We start from the raw sequence: 26217 nt of genomic DNA, 5'->3' as shown, positions 1-26217 counted from the left end.
CTTTATTTAAAAATCCTTTGATAAAACAATTTCCGTTGCAGATTCGCTAACATGGTTCGTTCATTAACTTTGAATGTGTATGATCGGAAGTTATTGTTTTTTGAGGAATTTACTTAATTAACAAATATTTATTAAAGCATGCAATGTGCCAGGCATTGTCTCCGTCTCTGGGGATGCATTCGTAAACAGAAAATCCCTGCACCCCACCCCCCTTACATTCAAGTGATGTTTATTGTTGTCAGTTTGAGCTTCTCATTAAGTAATAGGTCTAACCTTTGTAAGCACCCCTCATACTCGAAGTCTTAATTTAGTAGTGCCTGGTCAACAGTAAAAGCATATTCCCCAAAGGCTTGTGAGAAATATTAGTTACTTCCCTTTTACCATTAGGGAAAGATGAAACTAAAAGAAGTTTGGTCCAAGTTACCCTGAAACCTTAGGTTATTCACCACCTGTTCTCTGAGAGGCCCTAGACAGCAAATCCAAACCGACATGTAAGGTAAGAACATGGATGCTTTTCTTGGAATTAACTAAGTCCTGGAAGAGTATGAATAAGAGAAGGCAGAGATATATGCAGTAGTTCTTCAGCAGCTGTGAAGCTGCCGTGGCATGCAGTGCCCCAGAAGATTCCTGCTTAGTGCACCATAGTTCCCCCAGGGCAGTCTCAGGGATACACCTGGGCATACCTGACTTCTAGAACCAGGACTGGAACATGCTGGGAATTCAGGGCTGATCTGAGGCTTCAACATAGTTTTCCAGGGGAAAAACTGTGAAATATAATTAGGTCCATGGCCATAATAGACCTTAACACAGACCAATTAAATCAGAACTTCTGGGGATGGACTTCTCCAACAGTAGTTTTTGGAAGTGCTTCTAATGCACAGCCAGCGTTTCCAACTATAGGCTGTAACATGAGTATTCAAACAGATCAGTGCTGCTTCTCAAACTCTGATGTATACTTACATGTAGTAGGGGAAGTCTCATAAAATGTAGATTCTGATTCAGTAGGTCTAGGGTGGAATTTGAGATTCTGTATTTCTAATAAGCTCCCAGGTAATGCCAATACAGTTGGTCTTGGCACAACACTTTGAGAAACAAGGAACTAAATGGCAAATTTCTTGAGATAAGTCTTCATTAAGTACTAGTAACTGCAGAGCCTTTCAACTTTGTAAATGGCTTAAAATGGGTGTGTTCATTTGTTTTGCTCTTTTTCTTGAAAAAAAGCCCACTTTGTAATCTATTGCTGTAGTAACAAATTATCCCACACCTAGTGATTCAGGACAATAAACATGTATTATCTCAGCAGTTTCTGTGGGTCAGGAAGCTAGGAACAGCTTCCCTTGCTGTCTCATGAGACTGTAATCAAGACATTGATTGGGGCTGCAGTCATCTGAAGGTTTGGCTGGTGCTGGAAGATCTAAGATGATTGGTAGGAGGCCTAGGTTCCTGGCCATGAGCACTTCTCTGTAGGGTCGCTTGAGTGTTATCACAACATGTCAGCTGGCTTCCTCCAGAGCAAGCTCCCAGAGAGAACATGGTGGAAACCAAATGTCTTTTATGATGTAGGCTTGGAAGTCATACACTGTCATTCCTGCAATAGCCTATGTAACCTTACACAGGTTGGCCCTGTTTAATGTGGGACCTGACCATACAAGGTGACTACCAGACGTCACCTTGTAGGCTGGTAGCACAGGTTCAATCAAACAAGCTTTAGGACATAAAAACATTTTCTCACTCAAAGATTCCTGATAAAAGATTTCACCCTTCTTAAACAGTGAATACAATGATATAATATGCCAGTATTTTAGCATGATTCCCAAACATTATATCCCTAAGTTAACAAAGATTACTGCTTTTAAAGAGGGGCTGGGGGAGAAGAGAAAGTATTTCCAAAGCTGTTACCTAATTTTAAAAATCATTTTGTTCCTGCTCTTTGCATTAATTTGTTTGAAGAACTTTATCTCTGACCTTCATATAAGAATTAAGATGCAATCACCTTTCATAAAATAGTTGCTTAGTGAATATGGTATATATCAAGACCCAGCTGGCCAAAATTTGAAGATAATTAGGGCAGAAAAAAATTAGTTTCAGCATTACAATTCTAATGCCAACAAAATTTGAGGGTTCTAGGTAGGCAGGTATTAATTTGGGTTGTTACTTCATGATTTAAGGTTTATAGAGCCAAAACAAATTCTCCCCTTTCACGGGGTTGCAGAATGTGCAGAGTAAGATATTTCAACCAGCATGTCCTTTGCTGAGATACCCCCTTTCTTTTCTAACCAAGAAACACTACCTGGGACTTCCCTGGTGCTCCAGCGGTTAAGACTCTGTGTTTCCACTGCAAGGGGCACAGGTTCGATCCCTGGCTGGGGAACTAAGATCCCACATGCCGCACTGTATGGGGCGGCCAAAAAAAGAAAAAAAAGAAAAAACACTATCTGATTTGCTAATCATTCATCCTTCCAGAGATGATCTATTTCTCCTTGGTGGTTGCCTACTCTGTCTGCCAGGTCATGATTTTAGGGGCTTTATTAGGAGAGGCTGGCTCTACGTCTTTACCGTCTTACTTACCATGGCCTGCCTTGACCATTGCTCCTGTTGGTTGTGAATTCTCTATACCCTTTCCTAACCCCTCTTAGTCTAACAATTATCTGAATAAAATCTGTCGTGCAGAGAACTTTAAAAATGGCTTCATCTCTATGCTACAGAGAATCCAAGAATTTCAATCCAAAATCTCTTCTCCATTTTTTTTTTTTTTGTTTGCAGGATTAGAAAGGACTCCTTTCTGCTCTTGATATATAATAATTTTAAATCGCAAAGTATCTAGTGCACGTGAAAACTTTCTTGATGCTATCCAAGAGGGATCTTCTAAAAACCACTTGGGGCAGAAACATTCAACCAGGCTTGAAGGAAAGGTAATTAATTGTTCTTTGTTCTCTATACTTCTCTTCAGATTTCACAGATTAGCAATACAATTTTACAATTTTATGGCTGCCTTTAGCCAAGTGGTAACTTCCTCCCCCAGCCCCCTCACTCCCCCATCTCCACCTTGATTAAGAAATACCATAACAATTTTTATTTGGCATAATTTGTTTAAATGAGATTTATCTACTCCATACTTCCTTATGGAGCTTTACCTAAGAAACTTGCGTTGAACATCTCCTGGTTTTGCTTCACGCTACTTCACTTCTCAAATGCATTGGCTAGTCTTCACTTTTGGCCAGAACCTTCTGCTTTTAGAGGCAGTTTTCCAGCTACTCCATTACTTATTACATAAAGGGTGCTTACAAACATTTTAGACGGCACCGTGCTGAGACTTTCTGCTGTCTCATGTTTTCGTTTCTGTTCACTGCGTGCCAAGCGTTTCTCCCAGAAGCAAAAGTGATGAAACAACTATTTTCAGTGAAAGGGCCCAGTGACTATGAACTTGAATTTTTGAAACTTAGCATTATTTTTTATTTCATAATCTTTAATGGTTATAAATTCTAGTATTTTCTGTCGCACTTTAACGGGAAAGAGTATAAAGCCAGGAGGTTCGGAAAGAGACTCTCTACCCCTACTTACCCCTAATCTGCACCCAGACTGGAAAAAGATTCAGACGAACTGTTCTCTCATCTTTTGTTTCACCTTGGGAGCTTTGCTGTCCTTTACAGCCATGATTCTTGAAGCACTTTACAAATATAATGACTTTGCAAATGTATATGAGGGAATGATTAAAACTACATTTTCAGGTTCAGAAAATTGATTAAGTCTTTCAAAAATTTCAAGTTTATTTTTATTTTTATTTTTTTTGCAGTACACGGGCCTCTCCCATTGCGGAGCACAGGCTCCAGACGTGCAGGCTCAGCGGCCATGGGTCACAGGCCCAGCCGCTCCGCGGCATGTGGGATCTTCCCAGACCGGGGCATGAACCGGCGTCCCCCGCATCGGCAGGCAGACTCCCAACCACTGCACCACCAGGGAAGCCCTCAAGTTTAATTTTTTAATGAAAATATCATGAATGGAAGAAAAATTCAGATATGCATGCTTTAAATGTATATAGCACACAAACGCTTCTTTTCTATGAGAAAACTGTGGTTTAATAGCTCTACTGGTAGTTCTGTTGGTCCATTTCACTTCCACAAAGTATATAGTCAAAGACTTCCACTTTTCATGTTTATTCTGTGTATTCAAAATTATACTCAGTTATTTTGTCATTTACTAGTTCAGCTGCAATAACTGTTAAAATGAAAATAATAGAAGCATTAAATTTATGAAGTAAATTTCTTTTTAGAAATTTGAACTTTTTTCCCTTTAAATCTCCTTAAGAAGAAAATCTAGGCAGGTAGTAGTATCCCTACTTTCCAGATAAGGGAATGGAGACATAGCCAGTGATTTTCAACAGTTATTTAATTATTTGATATTTAATAATATCAAAAGTGGAAACCATGGAAAATTACTATAGTACTCATTTTGTTTGTGTAAAATCAGATTTCTCAAACCCAATATAAAATTTACTCTTTGAATGTAGACTTTTTTGATTCATTTAAAATTCAAAAAGAATTATTATATTTATCTTAAAATCAATCATGATTTTAGTGGTTTCCTCCTCTCCGTAGCATCTTTCATGTTTATATAAATACTGAATATGGCAAACTGTGTTCCTGTCATTCTATATATTAGCTTAAAATAATGATGGTCATGAGTACTTAAAGGATAATAAAGCTTTTATAATGATTGATAAGTAGTTATGACCTAGTTAAAGAAACGGATTATAGACGAGGAAATAGGAAAGATTAAGCAGCAGAGATAGAAATTGACTCCAGGGTATGCTAACTCTAGAAGATGTTCTTATCAAGCTTTCAAAATTCATTAATCACAGGGAGGTCTCTTTAGAAATTTATAATTAAAAATTAATGATCTTTATACCTACAGTAGGTTTATAATGCAAATTAGCTGGTTATTTTAGGATAAATGTTTTATACCTCATACACATATTTGAAATATTCAAATGTTGAAACAATTTATTTATCTTATATACAGGAATAATGATACTATGCAGACTTGGTCAGTTCCTTTTAGTAAATCTGTACTCATTTGGCTATGCATTTAGTTAAAAAAAAATAGCTTTTCCTTGATACTTCCCAGAGTCCTATCTGAAATAACTGCTATTGATCATAATTTACTGTTCATACAAAAGATTTGTTATCTATGCATGTGTGTCTGTGTTTGTGCACTTGTTTGTGTGTGTATATATGTATGTTTTATATATGCATATATATAATATACATATAAAACATTTAAGGTGAAGAGGTATATGCATGTGATTACCTGATAGAGTATATCTTAATGTAATTGATATGTTCATTTTTAATATCTTGGTAACAATATAAAATTACATTTCTTTCAGTATTACAATTAATTACTATTTATTACTATTATTACAATAATACAGGCATACCTCAGAGGTATTTCCAGTTCAATTCCAGACCACTGAAATAAAGCGAATATCACAATAAAGTGAGTCACACGAATTTTTTGGTTTCCCAGTGCATATAAAATTTATGTTTACACTATACTGTAGTCTATTAAGTGTGCAATAACATTATGTCTAAAAAATGTACATATATTAATTAAAAATACTTTTAAAGAAATTTATCCACATTCAATATCAGAAAAATCTGTTATAATAATTGAAGAAAGCCTTAAAGAGTTACTAATAATTATTTGGAGCAAATGAATGACTTTAAAAGGTCTGTATTGGATCACAGACTAAATGGTCTTAGCCAGCTCTGAAATTATTTTTTCCTCTCTTAGTTATCATTCTATCTGATAGACCTAAACAATCTTTACCCCAAGTTTTCTGTTTTTTAAAAATAATTTTTAACAACCTCAAACTGACAGAAAAAAATGCAAGTTCAGTACAAAGCATTTTTTTCTGAATTATTTGAGAACAAGTTGCCAACATGATGTCTCATCATCCCTAGATAATTTACTGTGTATTTTTTTTTTTTTTTTTTACTTTTTAAATTAAATTTATTCAATTAATTTTTTTTTATGAAAAAAAAAGAATATTCATTTATTTTTAATGACTTATTAGAACAAATACCTATAGATATCATTATATATATGATATATAAATTAATTATACAATATATCATGTATTAATTATTAAAACATACTCTGGTAAATATTATATATTCAATATGAAACAGGAGGAAAGGGGGCAGGGCACAACCTTTAAAAGAATTACATAGCCCGAGGACACAACATAAACTGATTAGAACAAAATAGGTCCAAGATGGCGGACGAGTCTACTTCCACTAGACCTTGAGCCTCAGTATACACTCATTGTAACACATCAGCAAGCTAAGCGACACACCCACAGGTGCCACGACAGTTCCAAGGATGACCATAAAGGTCAAAAAGTGGGCGGTGGCTCAATTCCTAGAAATCCCCACCCCTTCCCCAAAATAGCTGGAATACTCCTCCCACTCATCAGCGTATGAAATTACTCACCCCTATAAAACTAACAACCCCATACCCTGGTGCTGCCCTCGCCTTCTTTTTTTTTTTTTATTTTTTTTTTATAGGTATACCTGGATTTAATTCTCACTTCTACCGCTTGGTAGCTGGATAGCCTTAGGCAAGTTTCATACCTCCCTGAAATTCACTTAATTCAGTCTGTAAAATGGCATAATAACTTATTATAGCATCCTTTTAGGAATTTTAAATCAGTTCTTGAAATAAAAGTACACAATATATAGACAAGTATGGATTCCTCAATAGATGTTTGACCTTTCATTTCTCCAGTATCCCACCCGCATCAAATAAAGAAAAATACTTTTTAAAATTTACGAATATTTCATTGTTGTAAAGTTAAAGCCATAAAAATAATCAAATGGCCTACTATCATACCGTTAGAAGAAAAAAAAAAGGTGTTCATGAGAGTTCCATATTAGAATACAAGTTTTCCTTAGGCACCTGTTTATGTATGCTATTCTGCTCTTTGCAATAAATAATTAAATTTAAAAGACTTAATTCCTCACTTTTAAGACCTTATTAGTTTACAAATTACATATTGACCTATGCTAAATTTTATACCGACCCATGCTAATGAATTCAGTACAGAAAACAAAAAACACTGCACTCAAGCAAACTACATATATATATATATATATATATATATATATAACTTATATGAGAATTGCTACTCCAGCTTTCTTTTGGTTTCCATTTGCATGAAATACCTTTTTCCATCCCCTTACTTTCAGTCTGTATGTGTCTCTAGGTCTGAAGTGGGTCTCTTGTAGACAGCAAATATATGGGTCTTGTTTTTGTATCCATTCAGCCAATCTGTGTCTTTTGGTGGGAGCATTTAGTCCATTTACATTTAAGGTAATTATCGATATGTGTGTTCCCATTCCCATTTTCTTAATTGTTTGGGGTTTGTTATTGTAGGTCTTTTCCTTCTTTTGTGTTTCTTGCCTAGAGAAGTTCCTTTAGCAGTTGTTGTAGAGCTGGTTTGGTGGTGCTGAACTCTCTCAGCTTTTGCTTGTCTGTAAAGGTTTTAATTTCTCCATCAAATCTGAATGAGATCCTTGCTGGGTAGAGTATTCTTGGTTGCAGGTTTTTCTCCTTCAACACTTTCAATATGTCCTGCCACTCCCTTCTGGCTTGCAGAGTTTCTGCTGAAAGATCAGCTGTTAACCTTATGGGGATTCCCTTGTGTGTTATTTGTTGTTTTTCCCTTGCTGCTTTTAATATGTTTTCTTTGTATTTAATTTTTGACAGTTTGATTAATATGTGTCTTGGCGTATTTCTCCTTGGATTTATCCTGTATGGGACTCTCTGTGCTTCCTGGACTTGATTAACTATTTCCTTTCCCATATTAGGGAAGTTTTCAACTATAATCTCTTCAAATATTTTCTCAGTCCCTTTCTTTTTCTCTTCTTCTTCTGGAACCCCTATAATTCGAATGTTGGTGCGTTTAATGTTGTCCCAGAGGTCTCTGAGACTGTCCTCAGTTCTTTTCATTCTTTTTTCTTTATTCTGCTCTGCAGTAGTTATTTCCACTATTTTATCTTCCAGGTCACTTATCCGTTCTTCTGCCTCAGTTATTCTGCTATTGATCCCATCTAGAGTACTTTTAATTTCATTTATTGTGTTGTTCATCGTTGCCTGTTTCATCTTTAGTTCTTCTAGGTCCTTGTTAACTGATTCTTGCATTTTGTCCATTCTATTGTCCATTCTATCTCCAAGATTTCGGATCAACCTTACTATCATTATTCTGAATTCTTTTTCCGGTAGACTGCCTATTTCCTCTTCATTTGTTAGGTCTGGTGGGTTTTTATCTTGCTCCTTCATCTGCTGTGTGTTTTTCTGTCTTTTCATTTTGCTTATCTTACTGTGTTTGTGGTCTCCTTTTTTGCAGGCTGAAGGTTCGTAGTTCCTGTTGTTTTTTGTGTCTGTCCCCAGTGGCTAAGGTTGGTTCAGTGGGTTGTGTCGGCTTCCTGGTGGAGGGTACTAGTGCCTGTGTTCTGGTGGATGAGGCTGGATCTTGTCTTTGTGGTGGGCAGGTCCACGTCTGGTGGTGTGTTTTGGGGTGTCTGTAGACTTATTATGATTTTGGGCAGCCTCTCTGCTAATGGGTGGGGTTGTGTTCCTATCTTGCTAGTTGTTTGGCATAGGATGTCCAGCACTGTAGCTTGCTGGTCGTTGAGTGAAGCTGGGTGCTGGCATTGAGATGGAGATCTCTCGGAGATTTTTGCTGTTTGATATTATGTGCAGCTGGGAGGCCTCTTGTGGACCAGTGTCCTGAAGTTGGCTCTCCCACCTCAGAGGCACAGCACTGACTCCTGGCTGCAGCACCAAGAGCCTTTCATCCACAGGGCTCCTTAATTTGGGATGATTCGTTGACTATTCAGGTATTCCACAGATGCAGGGTATATCAAGTTGATTGTGGAGCTTTAATCCGCTGCTTCTGAGGCTGCTGGGAGAGATTTCCCTTTCTCTTCTTTGTTCTCACAGCTCCCAGGGGCTCAGCTTTGGATTTGGCCCCGCCTGTGCGTGTAGGTCGCCGGAGGGCGTCTGTTCTTTGCTCAGACAGGACGGGGTTAAAGGAGCCGCTGATTCGGAGGCTCTGGCTCACTCAGGCCGGGGGGCAGGGAGGGCCACAGAGCGTGGGGCGGGCCTGCAGCGGCAGAGGCCGGCGTGACGTTGCAGCCTGAGGCGCGCCGTGCGATCTCCCGGGCGAGTTGTCCCTGGATCCCGGGACCCTGGCAGTGGCGGGCTGCACAGGCTCCCCGGAAGGGCGTGTGGCCAGTGACCTGTGTTCGCACACAGGCCTCCTGGTGGCGGCAGCAGCGGCCCCAGCGTCCCATGTCTGTCTCTGGGCTCCGCACCTTCAGCCGCGGCTCCCACCCGCCCCTGGAGCTCTCCCAAGCAGCGTTCCCAATCCCCTCTCCCCGTGCACCAGGAAACAAAGAGGGACGTAAAAGTCTCCTGCCTCTTCGGCAGGTCCAGACCCCCCCCCCCGGACTCTCTCCCGGCTAGCCGCGGTGCACTAACGCCCTGCAGGCTGTGTTCACGCCGCCAACCTCAGTCCTCTCCCGGCGCTCCGACAAAAGCCGGAGCCTCAGCTCCCAGTCCCGCCTGCCCTGGCGGGCGAGTAGAAAGGCCTCTCGGCTGGTGAGTTCCGGTCGGCCCGATCCTCTGCGCTGGAATCTGTCCGCTTTGCCCTCCGCACCCCTGTTGCTGTGCTCTCCTCCGTGGCTCCCAAGCTCCCCCACTCCGCCTCCCGAAGTCTCCACCCGCGAAGGGGCTTCCTAGTGTGTGGACACTTTTCCTCCTTCACAGCTCTCTCCCGCTGGTGCAGGACCCGTCCTTATCCTTTTGTCTCTGTTTAGTTTTTTCTTTTGCCCTGACCAGGTACGTGGGGGGTTCCTTGCCTTTTGGGAGGTCTGAGGTCTTCTGCCAGCGTTCAGTAGGTGCTCCGTAGGAGTTGTTCCACGCGTAGATGTATTTCTGGTGTATCTGTGGGGAGGAAGGTGATCTCCGCGTCTTACTCTTCCGCCATCTTCCCGGAAGTCTTACTGTGTATTTTTTACAAATAAAAACATTCTCCTACACAGCACGATGCAGGTATCAAAGTCAGGAAGTTAAGACTGGTAAATTGCTACCACCTAATCTTTGGAACCCATTCAAATTTTTCAGATGCCCTAATAATGTCCTTTTAAGCAAAAGGATCCAGTTCAGAACCACACCATGTGCTTCTCTATGTTGTCTCTTTAGACTCCTTTGCCTAGAACAGTTCCTTAGCCTTTCCTAGGCCTCCATGACCTTGACACTTTTGACGATTACCAGCCAGTTTTTTTGGCCGTGCCATATGGCATGCGGGATCTTAGTTCCCCTACCAGAGATTGAACCCGTGCCCCCTGCATTTGGAGCGCACAGTCTTAACCACTGGACCGCCAGGGAAGTCCCCCAGCCAGTTATTTTGAAGAGTCCTTCAGTTGGGTTTGTCTGATTCTTCCTCAGGATTAGATTTAAGTTATGCATCTTTGGCATGAATATCAGAGAAGTGATGCTGTGCTCTTATTGTATCATATGGGGGGGTCAATTTCAATTTGTCTCATCACTGATGATGTTCCCTTTGATCACCTGATTTAAGTGGTACCTGCCAGGCTTAAGTTTACTCTTTTTTCCTTTGTAATTAATAAGTATTTTGTCAAAAGACACCTTGTAACTTCGTAAATATCTTATTATTCCTCAAACTTTCAATCTATTCATTTATTTTACCATTTTGGACTCACGGTGTCCTATTTTAGTCAATTACTATCATTATTTATTTTAACGCTTAAATCATCCCCAGTTTGGCCAATGCATTCAAGCTGACTTCTACGCCCTTTTGCTGTCCCCATAATTTTCTGGCACTTCCTTACCTTCGGTTATATGTTCTGGACTCATGTGGTGCTTTCTCTGCCCTAGCCCTGGAATCAGTCATTTTCCTTCCTTGTGATAAATAATGATATTTAGGAGCCAAGACTGGGTAATAGGTGTGCTCATTGCCACTGAGTTTCAGCTCCTCCTGGGCTTCTCAGTGGACGGAGCTAGGAAATGTATGTATACACATACATGTATCTTGAAAACCATCAGTCACACCACAGCCCACTTCCCCACAGAAGTCCTCCTCACCCCTGTACTGGGCCACCTCCTGCATGGGTGCTTTCCTTATCCTACTCGGACTTGGATGCTACACACAGGGTGGTCCTCCTGTGCAGACCCTCCTCACCCTGCTTAGGCTCTGATACTCCCCACAGGCCAGTCCTCCTATGTGTTGACTTTCTCACCCCACCTAGATTCCAACATACGATGCCTGGCTGCCACTGCTCCTTCCTTACCTAAATGCCTTCCTAGCCCTGCTTGGGGTCAAACACCCTGCTCTGGTCCACCATGACTACCCCCTTGGCCCCAACTCATGGCTTTAGGACTGAATTGTTTGGGAAGGGAAAGAGGAAGAGCTAATTTTTTTCTTGAAGTTTATTTTACTCTCAGTGTGTCCTCTAGGATACAATCAACAGACCTCTAATGAGCTATTTTGTTCTCGGCTCACCCATTGTCTCTTCCCCCTGCCCCCAGTGTCATGCCCTGATTTTTACTCTGGTAAAATATTCTCTTATACTCTCGGTATATGTGTTTTAGGCAAGACTGACTTCACCCTTGCTCCAGGGATGGGCATGTGATTCAGTCCTGGCAAGCTGACCACATTCTCTTGGCCTTAGTGATTAGCATTACCTTTTACTCTGTTGCTTAGACCAAAAACAAGACAAAAACAAAAAACAAATCATGCACTCATCCCTGACTTCTTTCTTTCTCCATACCCCACATCTAATTCATAAGCAAAATACTTTCCTTCAAAATATACCCCAGATAGAATCATTTCTCTCTGCCACATACAGAAGTATCCTATTCTAAGCCATCTTCATCTCTCACCTGACCTGTCTGTCCCACTGTAGAGTATTCTTCACACAGCAGCCAGAGTGAGTCTTTTAAGACTTTAAGACAGATTATGTCACTCTGTTCAGTAGGCATCATAGCTTCCCCTTACACTCAGAACAATATCTAATGTCCTTACATTATGGCCATCAAGGGCCTACATCAGGACCTACATCACCTGAAGAAGTTGTAAAACTACAGATGCCTGTGCCCACCCCCGAGTGAAGCTGATTTAATCGACCTGGGGTATACCCTGGACATTGGTTTCTTTTGAAAAGTCCCCAGTGATTCTAAGAGCTGAGAACCATCTGGCCCTGGCTATCAGTCAGGCTCATGTGTATCCCCCTAACCACCACTTGCTTTAGCCACCTGGGCCCCTCTGCTGTTCCTGGAGCATGCCAAGCATGATCCCACCTCAGGGTCTTCGCATTGCTGGATACCATGACTTCTGACGCTAACTGCCCAGAATTCAGTCCAACTTCACAGGTTAAGAGCATAGTCCTTCGTAAAGCTGCCCTTGATTCCATCAGCAGCAGCAAGCTCAGGGGTTCCCAGGTCACCCACTCTGAGTAACTGGCTACTGGGGACACGCTACCTCCTCAGTTTTCATGATTCACTAGAACGAGTCATAGAACTCAGGAAAACACTATACTTATGGTGACAGTTTTATTACAGCAGAAAGAATACAAACTGGGTCCAGCCAAAAGAAGAGAAGGAGGGGCTTCCCTGGTGGTGCAGTGGTTGAGAGTCCGCCTGCCGATGCAGGGGATACGGGTTCGTGCCCCGGTCCGGGAAGATCCCACATGCCGCGGAGCGGCTGGGCCCGTGAGCCATGGCCGCTGAGCCTGCGCGTCCGGAGCCTGTGCTCCGCAACGGGAGAGGCCACAGCAGTGAGAGGCCCGCGTACCGCAAAAAAAAAAAAAGGAAGAGAGGGCGAGGTCTGGGAGGGTCTCAAATGCAAATCTTCTGTATCCTCTCCCCACAGGGTCAGGAGGCATCAACATGTAACAATATGCACTGAATACTGTTAACCAGGGATGCTTACTCCAGCTTCGTTATCTTGCATGTTTACTGAGATTTCACTATGTAGGTATGATTGATTGAATCATTAGCCATATGATTAAACTCAGCCTCCAGTCCCCCTCCCCTCTGGGGAGATCGGGCTGATATCACACGGCTCAATTCCCCAACCCTTGATTTTTGGTGTGGCCAGACCCCCTATGAGCCATCTTCTTAGCATAAACTAAGGGGCCCAACATGAGTCACCTCATTAGCATAAACTATCAGGGTTCACCATGAATGATAAAAATACTCCTATTACTCAGGAAGTTCCAAGGATTTAGAGGTTACTTCCCAGGAGCCAAGGACAAAGGCTGGTCAAATTCTTTATTATAGAACACTGGGTAAAGACATACCTGACCAGCTCTACCCTGGACATTTTGGTTACATGATCTAATAAAACTCTTATTTGCTCAAGCCAGGTTGAGTTGCATTTTCTGTCACTATCAAGAGTCCTTTGTGACACACAAATCAATTGTTTTTCCTGACTCCTATGTCTTCCCTTTAGTTCATATTGGGTGTAATTGTTGGTTGGATCAATCTTCTTAAACAACAGTTCTGATCTTGTCACCCCATTGTTGAAACACCTCCAGCAATGAGTTACTTGAGGTGCTTTTTCTTTCTCGACTAGTCCAAAATATTCAGTCTGACATTCAAGGCCTAGGTCATCTGGCTCTGTTTCTTTGATCTCCCACAACTAGTCCTTAGATATACAACTTAACCAAAATGGACCACTTGCTTTTTCTTGAATGCTTTTTGCCTTTTCCCACTCTCTGCCTTTGTTAGATCATCCCGTTTGTTTGGAATGGCCAACCCCTCCCCCCACCTGCCAAATTGTACTCCTTTCCCTCTTCCATGAATTCTTCTCTAATAATCCCAGCTGTAAGCAATTTCTTGCTATAAATTCTTCACCAGTAGCACGTTCTTTGCATTTCTCTAGTAATACCTCTCACATCTTTTTTTAATTAATTAATTTATTTATTATTTTTGGCTGCATTGGGTCTTCATTGCTGTGCACGGGCTTTTCTCTAGCTACGGTGAGTGGGTCTTCTCTTGTTGCAGAGCACGAGCTCTAAGCTTCTCTTGTTGCAGAGCACGGGCTCTAAGTGTGCTGGCTTCAGTAGTTGTGGTACACGGGCTTAGTTGCTCCATGGCCGTGAGATCTTCCCAGACCAGGGCTCGAACCCGTGTCCCCTGCATTGGCAGGCGGATTCTTAACCACTGCACCACCAGGGAAGTCCCTCATATCTTATTTTTAATATTTGTCCTTTATTGATATTTGTACACTTCCATTATACTAATTCAATCTATATTTAATGAATTCTTACAATGCTCTAAGAATATAAATATGAATAATTAGTTTATGCCCCAAAGCAGTCAGTTATCTAGCAAAAGAGGAAAATATATCTTTTATCAACTGATTTTTATCAACCAGCCATTATCTCTCCAAATATTTTATCTCCCATATCCTGTCTATTCTCTCATTCTAGAATTCCTGTTAGATGTAAGTTGGACCTTCAAATTTTTTTCTCCATGCCTTTTCATATTTTCTATTTCTTTAACTGTCCTACAGTGAGGAAAATTTGTTCAAATGTATCTTCAAGTTTACTAATTCCTTCTTCAGCTGGCTCTAATCTGCTGCTTAACCCATTTGTCCCGTGGTAAATTTAAATGACTATTCATTTCTAGATGTGTAACCGAGCAAAGATTTGTGTGCCTGCAGCTCAGAAAGCCAGACTCTGACAGTGGGAGTTTGCAACAAAGAAAGGATTTATTGCAGGGCGCCAGGCAAGGGAGTGGGAGACAAGCCTCAGATCCACTCCAACTCGGTCCTTGAGTTAGGGGGTATTTTTAAGGGGGAAGAACAAAGAAGCTGGGGTTAATCATCGTCTTGTGACATATCTTAATCATAGTTTTGGGAGTCAGGATGTCTCTGGTTTACGATTTTTTTTGGCCAGGTGGTCTATGGCTCAGAGATCTGTTAGCTCATCTTGCCCTGGAGAAACAACCTGAGCTTGTACATTTAATGGTGACATCAACAATTTTAGAATATTAACAATATTATCAATAACAAAAATCTCAGTCATCTGATTCTGGTGGATTAGTGTTCAGTTAGCACAGGAGTGAGGTCAGATGGGACAAAAAAGGCAATAAAATTTGGATAGAGAGATAAATCATTAACTCTGCAAGGGAACTCGGTTTTAAAGGGACTTGGCTTCAGATGTTCGAATTTGTTCAAAATTTTTGGCTTTTCTTTTATAGTGAATTGCCATTTGTTTGTTTTTTCGATGCCTTTTAGATTTTCAAAATTTAAAACACATACTTAGGTTATGGTCTCTTTCAGATTGTTTTTCTATATAACAAATTTTGAGATTAAAAAATCTTCTGTTTATATCCCTGATTCTTTTTTTTGCATTCTATGTGAATTTCTATTATGAGCTCCCCTGCAGTGAGGCTCATTTTTGTCTGTGCTCATTCCATGCTGCATGGGTAGCAGAGTTTAATATTAACATCCTCCTGGTGTACTGGAGGCAACAGTCGTCCAGGATAATTTCTAGGCTTGAGGTTTCCTGCAGGATCAGGTAAAGTAAATTCAGATTACACACCAATGAAAGCAATAGGTTTGGAATTTTTATTTTTCACAGAAGTCGTATTTTTTCCTACACAGAGTTAACTGTCATTTCTTGATATGGTTGGCTGAGATTTTTGGTCTTCTTTGGCTGGGATTGTAGCTTTGGAGAGTCCTGGCCTTATGTAGGCATCTCTGTTCCTGCTCCCCTTCAGGTGGGCCGAAGACGGCTTTTGTTCCTGATGGGCATTAAAACCCTGGTCTTACCAAATGAATGCCACTGTTTCCATCAGCTTCCCCAAGTTGCCACAGTCTCAATTCTTATATTTATCACTCTGGCTTTCAATTCCCTATGTATATACTTGAGGACTCCATTTCTTTCAGATAAAAATTAACTGTAAAGACTTTTTGTTGTTGTTATTTTTTATCCAGTGTTCCTAAGGGTTTATAGCTACTGGGATTCCTTGTTATCTTAGTCTACCACAGTGCTGGAACCACATTAAAAATAGATATGTATCCATCTACAAAATATCTGCCCCACCAGATGACAACCTGATACATGCCATAACAGAAAAACAAAAGAAATCCTTTGGAAATTCTTAAAAGGTAGTAATCAATTGTGATTGCACGGTTTGAGAAAATCTTAATTTGGTAGCTGTCTTAGTCTGTTTGGGCTGCTTTAACAGAAAACCACAGACTGGGTAGCTTATAAACAACAGAAATGTATTGCTCACAGTTCTGGAGACTGGAAGTCTGAGATCAGGGTGCCAGTATGGTCAGCTGAGGTCTCTCTTCCAGGATGCAGAATTCTCGTTGTATCCTCACATGTGAGAAAGGGCTAGGGAGCTCTGTAGGATCTCTTTTTAAGGGCATTAATCCTATTCATGAGGGCTCCACCCTCATGACCTAAGCACCTCCTAAAGGTCCCACCTCCTAATACTATCACATTGGGCATTAGGATTTCAACATATGAATTTGGAGGGAACACAAACATTCAGACCATAGCAGTAGCTAACAATTGAATTGAGCTTTGAAGAATGCACAGGATTTTGACATGAAGAGAGGGAGAGGTAGGGTCTTGTGGGGGAAGCCCAGGTAAGGAATGAGCAGTCATGAACATGTATATTATTTTCATGCATTCAGTCCTATGTGGTTGGATCTGTGTGTGGCTTATTGGCTTGTAGTCTTGGGGTACGTGCCTGGAATCATCCCAGCATCTCCATACAAGTCCTTGCATAGTGCTCTGTGTGCCATATACACTAAATATTTACTGGATGAACAAATATACGTGAGAGAATGTTTCCAAAGTAAGGAATAGAGGCTGAATATATTCAACCTCACTCTATGTCAGTTTGCTCACCTACAAACAAGAGGTTCACCTACAAACAAGACAGTAGCACGGTATGACTTAAAATTCCTTTTGGTTCCAGCATTCTATGATAATACTTTGTACAACTTAGTGTCAATCCTAATTAGTTCCAATTTAAGCAAGGAAACATCTGGATGACTTTTTGTTAGGGTTAAGTGGATTTGGTTGTTGATATGCTACAGGGAAAGAGAATGAAAAGTAGTCTTGAAAAATGCTGTTTAATGTGGAACAAAGAGGATCAGAGGTTGACCCACTGCAGGGCTATATTCTTATAATCTACTCAGAGTTGCTGCTATCCTGGTCTAGATAAAGAGCCATTGCCTAGAAGTTCCCTTTTGAGATTCCAGTTTTCAAAAGCCTTCTCTGTATGCAACCTTAAGTTTCTAAAAATAAACAAAATAGGAAGACTTCTCCTTGGAGGAAACATTTAGCAATAATAACCACAAAAGTTTGAAAGGGAAATTCATTGTCCAAAAAAAGGAAGGAGAAAAAAAATCTAGATTTCTTCTATTTTTTAAAACTTATTTTACTTCCTGAGCTTTGTAAAAGCTGCTTAGATAGACACAAAAGGGAAATGAGACAGTCAAGAATATTTCAGTTTGTATTTGAACAAAACAACCATCACTACCTCATTTAGGAATAATTTTTTAAAAAAGAAAAAAACCATTAAAGTTTGTTTTTGTGACATCCACAATGCATTTATTCATTGATTCATTCTTTTATTTATCAAACTTTTCATTGAGCATCTAATATGTGTAGGATGTTATACTAGGCACTAGGTTGGAGATGTGACTTAACTGGTAATTCTATAGTGATCATTCAACATGGTAAACTCAGTCTTTCCTTCTGTGTGTCGGGCATTGTGGACTTGCTAATTCAACTTTTATTTGATCATCCTTCTAGTATGTTTTTCTATACTGCAGAGTTTGGAATGCTGAAAATTTCATTTCCCGTGGTAGTTTCTTCCAATTTGGTGCACTTGCATGAGATTTGGGAGGCAGAAGTGGAGGCCATTTTCTTGACTTTTGCCTTATTCCATTGGCAAACAAGGTCATAAAATATGAAGTTTTCTGCTAGTGGTGTTACCGTGTCCATTATCCAGGTCTCTATGTATTCACAGGTGTTGCTGTGGAGAGGAAGCTGAATGCCACGTTCAACTTCTTCATTCCCACTTCCTCATTTCTCCACTTCAGTTATGACCATATGTTCTTGAGCTCAATTGTTCAAATAGTAGCCTCAGAGGAATAGCTTCCCAGTGAGTTGGTTCTAAGGAGTGGTTCTACATTTCATTTCTAGAGAGCAAGCTCTGCCAAGCATTTTATTAGCACCTAATTCCATGTGTTAAGTCCTTTTCTGTTTAAAATGTGAAGAGTGGTTTCTGTTTCCTGCATTGAGTCACGCCCAACACACCCTCCAATGTTATTTAGGGATAATAGTAGGACTCTTGGAGATTCAGCATTTGGGGATGTTTTTGTTATAACAGATCCCTATATATTTAGTTTCTCATTTCTTACCAAATATTGCAGTGAGAATTACAACATACAGAAGTAAGTCAGACAGAGAGAGACAAATATCATATGATATCGCTTATATGTGGAATCTAAAAAAAATGAAACAAATGAACTTATTTTCAAAACAGAAACAGACTCACAGACTTAGAAAACAAACTTATGGTTACCAAAGGGAGAAGGTGGGGGAAGGGATAAATTGGGAGTCTGGGACTGACATATATATATATATATATATATATATATATATATATATATATATACACACACACATACACATTGCTATATTTAAAATAGATAATTAGGGAAGCTGGCGGTCCAGTGGTTAAGACTCCGCACTTCCAATGCAGGGGATGCAGGTTCGATCCCTGGTTGGGGAACTAAGATCCCCCGTGCCGCATGGTGTGGCCAAAAAAATAAAAATAAAAAATAAAATAGATAACCAACAAGGACCTACTGTATAGCACAGGGAACTCTGCTCAGTATTCTGTAATAACCTAAGTGGGAAGAGAATTTGGAAGAGAATAGCTATATGTGTATGTATAACTGAATCACTTTGCTGTACACCTGAAACTAATACAACATTGTGAATCAACTCGACTCCAATATAAAATAAAAATAATTTAAAAAAAAGAACATACATGTATCAGGTGGGTCACTGGAATTGGCAATGTGCTGTTGAGGTTAAAAGCACTGGCCCCAAGTCAGATAACCTGAGGTTCCCCAAGAGAATACGAGCTTCTTGAGAACTGGTTCACCATGGATTCCCCAGGTTCTAAAACAGTGCCTGGCAAAAACCAGACCCTTATCATACATTTCCTTTGCATAGATTAGTTTGCCTCCTCTAACCCATACTAGCCAAATTACACAGCCCCACTGGGAAGGCAGATTACACAGCTGGGGGTACCGTACTTTGCCTGTGGAGCCAGGCAGATTAGGCCTGGGTACCAGGGCTGCCATAGGTCCTGCCATCATGGCTGTAATAGAGGTTGTGTCCACGCCCGGCCCTCCTTCGTGGGGGTTCTGGAAGGGCTCTGGGAGTTTGGAAATGAGTGACAGTGGCTGGGGCTCTTCATGGAGCAAGCAGGCAGACCCGAGCAAACCTGGGGGTGTGCACATCCTGGGCCTAACATGCCCATTTGCATTCACATACAGGGCGTGAATCATCAGCTATACAGTTCTTCTGCCAGCCCAGTCCAGGAAAAATACAACGTTTTCATTCTTTGGTGAGAGGAGTGTTTCTGTACCTGCTGATGATCACCTGATTGCCACTGGCCAGACACCAATATTATTCCAAAGACACAAAATATTTTTTCTTCAACTAACATAGCTTCCCAGCATGATGTGGAGTGAGCATTTGGAGTATAATGAGTAAAGGGATCCCATCCTAGCCACGTGGCTTGGGCAATATCAGACTTCTCTAAGCTTCAATTCCCTATGTGCCGAATGGGGAAAAGGATGGTCACCAGGTAGTTGTGAAGATTACGTTTCTGGATACAAAACACAGGTCCTCCCCTGACTTCTCCAACTTAAGAATGAACCCAGTAATCTGTGCTCTCCCCGCCCCACCAGACTCTTGAGTCACTCCCTAACCTTCATCTCATTGGTTCGTGCAGTGTGTCATTCATGTGAGATATTTGTGCATGATTCACTGAGCACCTGCTATGGTAAGATATTGCAGTGGAGGCAAAGTGGCACCCAAAGATGGGCGGAGCCAGCGAGGGACCGGCCCTTGGAGCCCCAGCCCATGCCCCAATGTCCTTGGAGGAGATTATATTCCACCAGCCTCATCACATCCCACCACCCACAGCAGACCATAGTATTTTGGTTTTTTCTACAGGTTTTTTGGGCAAAAGCTGTATTCCTTGAGAATCCACTTAAAAATCCTTTTTACAAATAAGGCCTCAAGGATAGTGGCATTCTTTCAAAGTAGTAATCAGTGGCGGCTCATTAACTCCTCCTGTTTATCTCATACTCTGTTGCATCTTTTTCCTGGTGGCTTCAGGCTGTCCCAGGAAGAGGAAGTCTGCAGAACTGCCCTCCAGGGGCCCACAGAGTGAGATAGAGTTGCCTTTCCTATTTACTCTTAACACTTCTTAATTTTTAGCGCTATGGGTAAAATCTTCTTATTCTTTCCCCTGAAGAAGAAAAGGGTAATATTTTTCACTTTGTTTTGCAAAAATGTGTTGGTACGACTTAGCTTCTAATTACAGCTTCACCATCATGATATCATAATGGTTGCTTCAAAGACCATGAAATAATAGATTTTGAGGAGTATAACACATTTGATGTACAGGAGTACATCTGTAATTACTGTATACATTCTAATTACAATGCTTCTTACCTAGGTATTCTTGCTCAAGGGAAAAAAAAAACTGCTTCTATTTTCAGTTAACCTATTTATACTCTGAGGCCTAAACCTGCCTAGTGAAACATGGACTCTGGCATCGATGTCCTTTCTAGTAGCCCTACAAAGGTGACTTGAGTGTACAAACTGGCAACACAATGTGATTGCCTTAAATTATATAAAAATTTTATACACGATCTCAAATGTTAGAATCATTTTTTTAAACTGAAGTATATTTGATTTACAACATTGTGTTAGATTCTGGTGTACAGCAAAGTGATTCAGTTATACATATATATATTCTTTTTCATTATAGCTTATGAAAGGTATTATGTATAGCTTATACAGGATATTGAATATAGTTCCCTGTGCTATATGGTAAGTCTTTGTTGTTTATCTGTTTTATATATAGTGGACTGTATCTGCTAATCCCAACCTCCTAATTTATCCCCCCTTTCCCCTTTGGTAACCACAAGTCTGTTCTCTGTGTCTGTGAGTCTATTTCTGTTTTGTAAATAAGTTCATTTGTATCAGATTTTAGATTCCACAAATAAGTGATAACATATGATATTTATCTTTCTCTGTCTGACTTACTTCACTTAGTATGATAATCTCTAAGTCTATCCATGTTGCTGTAAATGGCAGTATTTCATCAAATGTTAGAATCTTAACCCTGTGATTCTCTAGCAAACAAATACCCCACCCATCTAAGGAAGTGGGCTAATTTTTACCTTTCTGCTTAGCTCACTTCTCTAGGATGTGAGGGTGGAGAAAAAACTCACGGGAGTCAAAATAAGCTCACGATAATCTGTTTCCATCTAATTAGAATTAATTCACTGATCTCATTGGCTAATTTTTCAGAAAATACAAGGTAAAAATCATGTCATTTTTGAAGTGGCTTCTGAATTTGTTTGCCTCATGAAAAGTATAGAACTTACTCAAAAAACTCCAGTCGAAACTGTCAACATCCTTACTCCGTAATGTTTCTGACACCTTGAGTACTATTTGAACATGTGGGGCTGACGAATTATAAGTAGAGATAAAATATTTAGAGTCATTATTTTGTTTCATGTCTTGAAAAAACAGAAATGGTGGGAAGGACACAGAAGAAGGAGTCAGAAGAACAGAAGGATAATCTTGGCTCTGCCATTTCCTAGTCTCTCAAGCAAATCACTTAACCATTCTGAACTGCAGTGTCTTTATTTAACAAAATACAGATGATGTGTTTTCTCAGTGGTATGGTTTAGCAATTCTGAAAAAAAAATTGTGTATTCTTGGCATGAGCAAGTAGGTCAGTATATTGAGGATAAGGGGAGTCAGGTTTTTCATTGTAAGAAAAGGGGGTTACAAACAGGAAAAGGGAGAAACAAGAAGGAACCCTGGAATGTTGGGTTAGTACTGGAGGTATCAGGATGAATTCATTTTAGGAGAGCAAGAGTGACAACGAGAGAACAAAAGAGAGAGGAAAACAATCAGAAAAAGAAAAGGAGGCAGAGGAGGAGAGGAAAGGGGGAGAAGGGAGGGAGGAAGGAGGAACGAAGGAAGGAAGGAAGCTAGGTAAGGCTGATTCTAGCATTGAGTAGGAAAAGAACAAGATTCCAGATGTGCCTGGAATAACTTCATGTGCCCCAGGAACCAGGCAAACTGAAGTCCCTGAGAATCTGCAATAATCTTGGAAAGGGATTGGACCATGTGGGTTGGGTGGCTTGAAATACTTATATCTGAATCTCAAAAGACCAGGTTCCAATCTGAACTAAACATAGGGAGGCCAAATTAAGGCATTCTAATGATATTATTTCCCTTAGATTTCCCAGATCTGATGGGACCAAGACCTTTGGGTCTTCCTCTACGTTATCCCAATTATCATGAAGTATGATGTAAAGCAAAAGAAAAAAGGATTTGATTATACCACTTTCTATGTTGCAGATAATTCTCACTTGGAACCCAGTGGAGCTACCTTGATTCTTAATTTCCATTGCATCTACTCGCCAAACAATTTTAAGATTCAGTGATGGCTTCTCACTACTCTTAGAAGAACAGTCAGACCCCTTACCATAGTCTGTAAAGCCCTGTACAATGTGGTTTCAGCCTTGGCACTCAGACCCAGCCCCATATGCCTTGGCCACTCCACACTACACTGACATGTCCTTAGGTTAAGCTTTGTCCTCCCTCAGGGCCTTTGCTTATGCTGTTCCCTCTGCTTGGGATGCTCTTCTCTACCCTCTTTGTTGAGCTAACTCCTATTCTTACTTGTAATATCAGCTTAAAGTTCGTTTCCTAAAAGATGCCCTCCCTATCCTACTAGTCTAGGTTTCCTAGTCTTCTCCTTTTACATATTTAACAAAATTGACATTTAAATATTTGTTTTTACAATTATTTGTTTTATTTCTGACTCCACACAAGATTTATAAGCTTTATAAGATCAGGGATAAAACAGTGCCTTGCTAATGGTAGGGGCTCAATACTTGTGGAAGGAAAGAAAGTCAAGAGAGAAATAATTCATTGTGTTTGTGCCATAATGTTACTTCTGGAAAATGTTAAAATTTCTAGGAAGGTTTGTTTGTTATATTATTTCACTTTTAAAATAATTATTATTCTATATTAAAATCATTACAAATGGAAATATTTAAAATTAGTATGTGGTACATATATACAATGGAATATCACTTGGCCATAAAAGAGAATGAAATAATGCCATTTGCAGCAACATGAATGGACCTAGAGATTATCATACTAAGTGAAGTAAGTCAGGAAGGGAAAGACACATATGATATGATATCACTCATATGTGGAATTTAATTTTTTTAAAATGATATAAATGAACTTATTTACAAAACAGAAACAGACTCACAGATTTTGAATTTAGGATTACCAAAGGGGAAATGTGGTGGGGAGGGATAAATTAGGAGCTTGGTATAAACATACCCACACTACTATATATAAAATAGATAACCAACAGGGACGTACTGTGTAGCACAGGGAACTCTACTCAATATTCTGTAATAACTTATATGGGAAAAGAATCTGAAAAAGAACAGATACATGTATATGTATAACTGAATCACTTTGCTATACACCTGAAACTAACACAAAATTGTTAATCAACTATACTCCAATAAAATTTAAAAATAAATAAAATAAAATTAGTATTTCACCCATAATTTTAGTTTATCTGTTGCTTTCTTTACAATCATGAACTCTAGTTTTACAGGCACACAAAGTATTGTGCTGGTAAATGTTTAGCAACTGGCACTTTAAGTGTGGGTCTAACATGAACATTGATTAATATTTTCATTTACATTAATGCTTAATACAAAAGAGTGATAATGTAAGATCTTCCCTCATTTGTCAGTGAGAAGAGCACATTTTTTGCTAAGTTTTCAAATACTGGCAAAATATTGCCTCAGTTTTTAATTCCACTTACAATGTAAGGACAACAGATTGGACATATTTCAAGTTTAATAACATTATTAACATATTCTCTACCACTTTCTTAAGTCTAGACAATCAGCATGACAAAAATAACCAACCCTGATTTGTAGCATTTGCCAGTCTCCATGGTGTAAATGCTGCCGTCATGGCCAATTTCAAACCATCCATGAGGTACCAAATAACACATGTGCAGTAGTGGCCAGCACTACTATACAGATAGCTGTTTAATTTTTCATAATGACCGTGTTTAACAACTGGCTTGCAAAATCCCTGAAAATGTAGCAGTTGGTTCTCAAAATCCTATGATAGGGCTTCCCTGGTGGCGCAGTGGTTGAGAGTCCCCCTGCCGATGCAGGGAACACGAGTTCGTGCCCCGGTCCGGGAGGGTCCCGCATGCTGCAGAGCGGCTGGGCCGTGTGAGCCGTGGCCGCTGAGCCTGCGCGTCCGGAGCCTGTGCTCCGCAACGGGAGAGGCCACAACAGTGAGAGGCCCGCATACAGCAAAAAAAAAACACAAAAAAACCCTACAATACACGTCAGCTCCAGCACATCACTGTGTATCCATCCACGCATGTACATACACAGTGTGTGCATATAATTTTACTGTAGACACAATTTGTGTTCTACTTTTTCCATTTGGTTTTATTTCATTTTTCCATTATTAAATTTAGTAGTCCACTCATTGGTATACCAGAAATATATTTAAACCTACCTCTTTTGTTAGGAGCTTAGGTGATCTGTGGTTTTAAATTATAATCTATATTAAATATATGTGTACATTGTAATTTTTTCCTCTGTAGAAATATGTACCTGAAAACACTTTGAGGAATGGGAGTATGGATAAAAATATTTTTATGACTTTTGCTCTTGTAATGATCTAGAAAGATCCACATTTTATTTAGTTGGTATTTCCACATACAGAAATGTTCCCATGGCCCCAAGGTTTAGAGGGAAATTTATAATCCAGTAGCATTGTAGGACCACATTGATCACTGACATCAAACTTACCCTAAGTAATAATGGTTATACTGTAAACAAGTGCTAATGTTTTTATTTGTTCTGGGGAAAGAGACAGTGCATTAATATTTTGGGGGGGTGTGGAGAAGGCCACATGGGGATCATGACCAGTTTCACTGCAGTCATTGTCACATGACCTACATTAGCTAAATGGCACCACCAACCCAATGTATAAATGTCTTCTCTTCCCTGAGATTGATTCTTCTGGGTTATGACTCTTCTCTAGTTCCTGTAAGAAACTAGCCCCAATCCTGCCCCACACCGCAGACTTCACATAACACGGCAACTTCAATATACTCAGGCTGTTCTTGGCTTGGCTTTGAACCACTTGTCACCACCTTTCCTCAGAATACACTCTGTCCTCGTCCCCCTGCTTGCCTTCTGACTGAATCGCACTTTTCCTCACTTTCAGCCTTTCCTGATGCCTGGAAATGTCTTGCTGGTTCAGATCATAGGGCATACCAGACCCAGTTTGGTTTCTCTTGTACTTACACCACACTGGAGGAACTTGCATAAAAACCACTTGTGACTGACGGAGCGTTAGGACTCTCCATTACAGAGTCTGTCTTCCTCTCCTGCTCTTTCTTACGGTGCAAACATGCATGTGTTCAGCTAACAAATATTTATCTCAGATGCAGCTGGGATAGTGTGAAAATAAGATAGACAAGCTTGATGCTGTAATGGAGCTAACATTCCAATGTGGAGAAAAACAACTAACAAGCAAATGCATAAATACCCAAAACTTTCGGATAGGGTCATGACTATTAAAAAAAGAAAAGAAAAAGAAAAAGAAAAAGCATGTAGAGCAAAAGAGGACCAGGTGGGTGGGTGGGGCACAATATCAGATGAGTTGGTAAGGGGTCTCCGAGGCAGTGGCACTTGAATGCCTGAATGGCTAATGGGGCCAACCAGATGACGCCTGAAGGGAAAAATACTACAGATGG

The 26217-nt window shown here is 40.1% G+C and overlaps 1 protein-coding gene across 1 annotated transcript in view; it reads right to left on the bottom strand.

Moving 5' to 3' along the window:
- Positions 1-26217, bottom strand: part of DCLK2 (doublecortin like kinase 2) — a 278173-nt gene that overhangs the window by 156187 nt on the left and 95769 nt on the right. The gene's annotated exons all lie outside the window — the stretch shown is intronic.

This window comes from Orcinus orca, chromosome 4 (genome assembly GCF_937001465.1).
Source record: "Orcinus orca chromosome 4, mOrcOrc1.1, whole genome shotgun sequence".
Classification (NCBI taxonomy): domain Eukaryota; kingdom Metazoa; phylum Chordata; class Mammalia; order Artiodactyla; family Delphinidae; genus Orcinus; species Orcinus orca.
This window is presented reverse-complemented; position numbering and strand designations above follow the sequence as displayed.